The 6632-nt window shown below is 33.6% G+C and overlaps 1 non-coding gene across 1 annotated transcript; it reads right to left on the minus strand.

Moving 5' to 3' along the window:
- Window positions 1-6294: 6294 nt before the first annotated feature.
- LOC122096925 lies at window positions 6295-6401 on the minus strand. Its single transcript, XR_006145437.1, has one exon. It is a non-coding gene; the product is annotated as a U6 spliceosomal RNA (small nuclear RNA).
- Window positions 6402-6632: the final 231 nt, after the last annotated feature.

Raw genomic sequence — 6632 nt, forward strand, 5'->3', positions numbered from 1 at the left:
TGCAGAAATAGTCTATCAAGATGGCTTTTCAAGGTTGACTGTGAAAAATGTTCATTTCCAACTTACCACCATAAAACTGATCACATCCCTGGGAGAAGAATTTTGGAAGGAATGTTCCCCTTCCTTTCTTTTCTTATGATAGATCAAACCATAATATTCTGCAATTGTGGTCAGCCTGGAGCACATTTTCCCAATAATATTCTGTAGTGTAAAAGAGGATCAACTATAAAAATAAAGGTGAAAATACTTGTCTACTAAGACTGATTCATATCTGTTGCTTATATCTGTTGTTATTTTCATTACTTCAAGCACATGGATAATTTATATTGGGATTAGACAAGTTGCAAAGGATTAATGGAATAAACATTCAGTTTACTTTCATATATCCAACATAATACACTTAACCCCTTATGGAAAATTAAATCTAACTGTAGAAACAATGTCAGGAATATAAAATAAGCCTCAATATGTATAATCTGGCACACATAACCCATCATCTACTCAGAAATTCAGTCTCCATAAATATTTATTTTGTAAAATAATAAAAATTTAATTAATGAGTATGACTTTTAATTATCATCTGAAATACTCCTCATGTATATAATTTAATAGATATCACCTAGACACGTATTTAACATGCATACAGAAATCAAATTTCCACCATTTAAGCTAGATGAGAGGAGTCATATTCTCGTGTACTGTGTGGTGTGAATTTTACCACAGTGCTGAACCCTTCCACGTAAAACCAAGTGTATTGTGGAATAATCTATTATTTGATGTTAAGATGAGTGCTAAGTGTAGAATACACTTTGAACTACTACATTAATTCACAGAAATGAAACAATAATATATATTATTTAAGTTCTAATGCTTCTCAATTTTACAATTCATAAAATGTATCATTAAAATTAGCTTCACTTTCTTCTTTTCTATAGCTGCTGAAATTAAAATTATATATTAAGCATTCAATATTAAGAAATCAATAATGAGTAACCTATTATTAAAATGATATACTATTAAACTGTGATTTGAAGTATAGTTCTAACAAATTGTGATGCAAAAAACATTTATTAGAATTATGGGTAATATTTTTAAAACTTACCAGCTTTTTATTTGTTTCCTAGTTGTGTCATTTGTTTCTCTTCGTCCAAGTCATCTCTCCACCTTGTTTAGTTTTCTATTTTATTGGTTTGCTGATTGTGCATTTTGTTTTCCCTTTTTAGTGATTGACATGAGGCTGAAAATCTGTACGCCAGTTCATTACTTCCTATGATAAAGTAAAATTCCTGTTCTCCACAGCTGTTGTAGTCTTCTTTGTATAGTACAGTGTTTCCCCCACTCCCATCTCCTGTATTGCTGCTCTTGAATATTTTATTCTATTTTTTATTTATATTTTATTGTCAAGGTAATTTAAAGCAGGGTTATAGTTATGTAAGTAAGATAATAGATTTATTTCTTTTCTAACTTGTAACCCAGTCCCTCATTTTTCTCCCTCTTCCCTCCCAATGCCCACACCAAGATCATTTCCTACATATTGTCTTGTGAGTATCACTGTTACCTAGGTTCCCCCTTTTTCCTTTGTCTCACCATTTTGTTTTTTCCCTTTCCCTTGCCTAGTTCAGCTCAACATATTTACACTACTCAGGGTATCAAAATCAAATATAGTGTCTGCAGGGGATAAATCATAAGTGGGGAAAAACAAAAAGTTAAAAAGAAATCACATAGTACATTAGAACAACAACAACGAAGAACATGTGTTAGAGTTCATTTCACTTGGAATCACCTTATATGGTCATATCTACATAGCAATTGACCTCTTCTGCTCATCTACTAATATTATCCTTGATGTACACAATCATGATCCCCTATTACCCAGTAATCCCACATCTGGGCATTACCCAAGTGATCACAAATAAGGCCACACTAAATCTACCAGCACAATTATGTTTATCACAATATTATTTACCACAGCTAAGATATGGAATCAATCCAGATGCTCCTCAGTAGATGAATAGATCAAGAAAATGTTACACACACACACATACACACATACATACACATGGAATACTATGCTTCCATCAGAAAGAATGATACCACCTCATTTGTAAGGAAATAGGAGATCGTCAAAAAAAATCACATCAAGTGATGCCAGACTTAAAGAAACATAGGTCCCATGGGTTCCCTTATTAATAATAATTAGTTTATACCAAGGATAATTTCATGTACATTAATTTGGCATTTTGTTCCATGTTGAGCATAAAACATTATTGCTATATTGTTTGTTATTATTTCTGCAAACAGGCAAGTATATGTAAAGAATTACGTTTATCTCATCCATTACTGAAGGAAGAACACCTAAAAGAGAAACCCCTACAAGGAAGACCAACTCCTACATACTTAGCTTCATTCCTATGTAAGGCCAGTGTTGTCCCCTGTATCCTCACGTTATACATTACAACTCTATACTTGGTCATCCTGTATATCCACTATCATCTATATTGTGACCTAAATGCCCCAGCAATATCAGTTGCTTTACTTTTTGAAAAATTTCTCTCTTGCTTAGGTTGGTGTGTGTGTGTGTGTGTGTGTGTGTGTGTGTGTGTGTGTGGTTTTACAAAGATCAGAAAGCAACATTTTACATCATTTAGATTACATCTTTTAGGTCATTGTAAGTTGTGGCTAATGGGAGAAATCTCTTGCTATTTTAAAGATGAAACAGAAAATTATATTTGTGCATGTGCCACAGTTGCTTTATTAGTCTGTAGTTGAACACATAACTTTGATTTATATCTTGCCTGTTGTGAATAATGTGAATAACAGTGAACTACAGATATATTTACGAGTTACCCAGAGAGAATTAATCATATGATTGGTGGGTCAGATGATATTTCAACTTTGCATTTCTTTAGAAAATTGCATACTATTTTCTACAACGAGAATACTAACCTATATTTTGACCAAGAGTGTAGAAAATTTCCTTTGCTCCACACTCTCACCAACATTATTACCTTTTAAGTTTTTTTTTAAAGGGCATGTTTTTACTATGTACAGTATCCCAGGCTGGCCTTAAGCTGAAATCCTCTTACTCCAATTTCCCAAATGCTTGGAATTACAAGCCTTTACCACCACACCAAGTTCCTTCGAATATTTTTGATAAGAGTTATAATAGTTATGTAGTAGTATTATAGTAATTTTGAATTGCATTTCTCTAATGACTTCTGTTCACACAGCATTAAGCCAGCATAGAAGTGATATTAAACACAACTTTTTAAAGCCACTGGTGATTTTCAGGGCATATTGGAAAATATGTCTATTCAGAACTTTTATCGATTTTTAATCAAGTTCCTTGTTAATCTCATCTTTAATCTCTCTATACAAAATCAATAATACATTCCAGGTAGTAGAAAGGAAAAAATTGAGCAACACCTCACATTTTTCAATTTTCAATAACAAGATATTGCTTAAATCATTTTTGCTTCTGCTTGAGACTATATAACTCAATTTAGTGAAGCCTTTTACAAGGCTATATGTATTTAGTTTATTTTACTCTGATTGCTTTTTCCAAAGCCTGTGTGTCTAATTTTCCTTGGTTTCTTTCAGTCTCATGTAGTTCAGATTTCAAACTGAAGAATAAATGGAAAGACGCAACCAAAAAAATAGAGTTCCTCTCATCTGATGATGCCTCTACAAGAATGAGGAAAGAGTTCATCCTGCTAAGGACCTATGATAGGTTATCAAAAAGAGAATTCATTCTTCTAGGTCTTGCCTTTCTTTGCAATTTAACTTAAATAATGAAAAACACAATATACTGCTTAGTTACTTTTAGGCTTTATCAATTTTGAACATTTTCATATGGACCTTAGCTCAGTCTACAATTCCTTCATTATTCTGACCCTGATAGTTTAGCACTATCAAGACATAAGATAAGCAGTTTGATTTACAGCATGAGAAGTTATCCACCTGGCTTCCTTGGAAGCACAGCATAGTCAATAGATAACGTTACTTCTGGTGGCTCACTACATGTATTGATTTCTGTAATACATAGCACATTCTGTTTAGTATTAAAAAAACTGCTGGCTAAACTCAAAGTTCATTAGTAATTTATGTTAAGCATTTCACAAGTTTTATGTCTCTTAGTTCTTAAGAAAACATTAACTATGATGCTAATGTTATTACCATTTTAGAGTTGAGAAAAATTGTAATTAAAGTCACTAAGTGCATGGCCCAAAGACACACAGTGAGGAAGGAAATGAGTCAAAGTTTCCAAAAGCCTTTCAGCAATACAAAAACGGTAGGTGAAATATCTCCATTCTCTTACACTCTCAATTCAATATTCATATTGTCCAATAAATAATAGCATAGCAATTATTGCCCATGGTAATTGTTTTCTGTCACATTTTGTCTTCAACACAGATTGTATTGGTGACATTGGGTTATCGTGCACAGAGCTGAGCTTATAAATTGAGGTCCAAAGAGAGGCAAATTTCTTCTGTACCACAGTTCCAGTATTCTTTTAAAAAAGTACTAAAACTTTTAAATACTATCACTTACTCTCTTTTAAGAATCTCAACATGAAATAAATTCACATATAATCACTCCAAAATGCTTTAAAAGTAGGAAATGATAAAACAGTCCCCCCGTGAAGTAAATTTTTTTCTACTTTTAAAATTATTCTGAAAGCATTGTGATGGTTGGTCACACGTGTAATCCTGTTTACTCTGCATATCTACTCAGGACCCTGAGAATTATGGATAAGAGTTGGAAGCCAATCAGGCCAAAAATTTCCTAAGATTATTTTTCCAAAATTTAAATAAACTAGCAAAGGTCCAGGAATGGAGATGTAGCTCATATAGTAGCTCACCAATCTAGAGAGAAAAGGCTTAGCGAGACCATGAAGACCTGAGTTAAAACTCTGAGCACACCAACATGCAGGCATGCACACACACACACACACACACACACACACACTCACACACTTACTCAAAATATCTTTGGGTCAGTCTTTTCCATTAATTTCTTTTTATTTGTTTGTGTGTGTGTGTGTGTGTGTGTGTGTGTGTGTGTGTGTGTTTTAATTGTGAAAATACTGTACAGAGGGGTTACAATTACATGGGCAAGATAATGAGCACATTTCTTATCAAGTATTGTAGCCTCCTCCTTTGTTTCCCTTTCCCATCCCTTCCCAGACTCCCCCTGGCCCCCCACCCAATCCTCCCCCCCATTAATTTCTTTGTTAACAATATTATATGGGTAAAATAAAATAAACTCTTCCATCTCAGAACATTTTCTAATGTTTTTTATTGTAAAAGTACTGTACAGAGGGGTTAAAGTTACATGAGCAAAGTCATGAGTGCATTTCTTATCAAGCATTGTTACCTCCTCCTTTGTTTTCCCCCCACCATCCCTTCCCCTCCACCTCCACAAGTACACTTCTCATCCCCACACCCCCACACCCCCCAGCATGTTGTCTTGTGCATCTCATTGTTACAATGGCTCAACTTTTATCTCTATTTAAGCATTTTGATTTTTCCCTTTCCTTCCCCAAATTAGAGAAGTGTATTTTCAGGATGTAGGTGCACCAACATCAAATCCAGTGAAAACAGGGCTTATACTGTGTGGGAGGACCAAATAAAAAACAAAAAAAATCACATTGTACATTATAAATATGTTAGAAACAACAGTAAGAAAGAATAAAAAAAAACACTTCTGTCCTTATCTTGGGGTTCATTTAGCTTAACATCATCTTATTTAGTAATATGCATATAGCTTTTGATCTTTTCTGCTTATCCCAGTTTTCTGCTTATATTATTTATTGCAAGTAAGGGATACCTTACATATATATACATTCCAATCTATATTTATATTTATGTATATAAACATACATATATACAAATTTATATACATATATATGTATGTGTAGTTAGATAGATAGATAGATAGATAGAAAGATAGATAGATAGATAGGAAAATACATACACACACACACACACACACACACACACCAAATTTTCTTGATTCATTCATTTTCTGAGGGGCATCGGGTTTGGTTCCCTATCTTAGCTATGGTAAATAATGCTGCAATAAACATAGCTGTGCTGGTAGTTATAGTATGGTCTTGTTTGATCATTTGGATGAATGCCCAAAAGTGGGATTGCTGGGTCATAGGGGAGCTCTATGTGGAATCTTTTGAGGAACCGCCATACTTCTTTCCAAGTGCTTGAACAAGTTTTCACTCCCACCAAGAATGGAGTAGGGTTCCCTTCTGTCCACATACCCTCCAGCATCTGTTGTTGTAAAAATGTGGAAATCTTCATGAATTTGCATGTCATCTTTGCGTAGGGGTCATGCTAATTCTCTCTGTATTTTTCCAATTTTAGTGTATGTGTTGCCAAACTGAGCACAGAACATTTTTTATACATAAAGTGGAATTGATTTTCCTAAACTAGAAAATTCAACAAAAATAAGTTCAAAAGACTTGTCGTGAAATTTTGGAACCATATATTTCTTATGTAAGCACACATTTAAGAATAAAGTCAAGTTACATATGTCAAAAACAAAATAATTCCAGATATTTGTTGTTCAAGAGATGTGTAAGAGTAGAAATTCAATTATTCTATACATGGCACCTGTCA

The sequence above is a fragment of the Dipodomys spectabilis genome, unplaced genomic scaffold (assembly GCF_019054845.1).
Source record: "Dipodomys spectabilis isolate Male_0828 unplaced genomic scaffold, ASM1905484v1 ptg000403l, whole genome shotgun sequence".
Taxonomy (NCBI): domain Eukaryota; kingdom Metazoa; phylum Chordata; class Mammalia; order Rodentia; family Heteromyidae; genus Dipodomys; species Dipodomys spectabilis.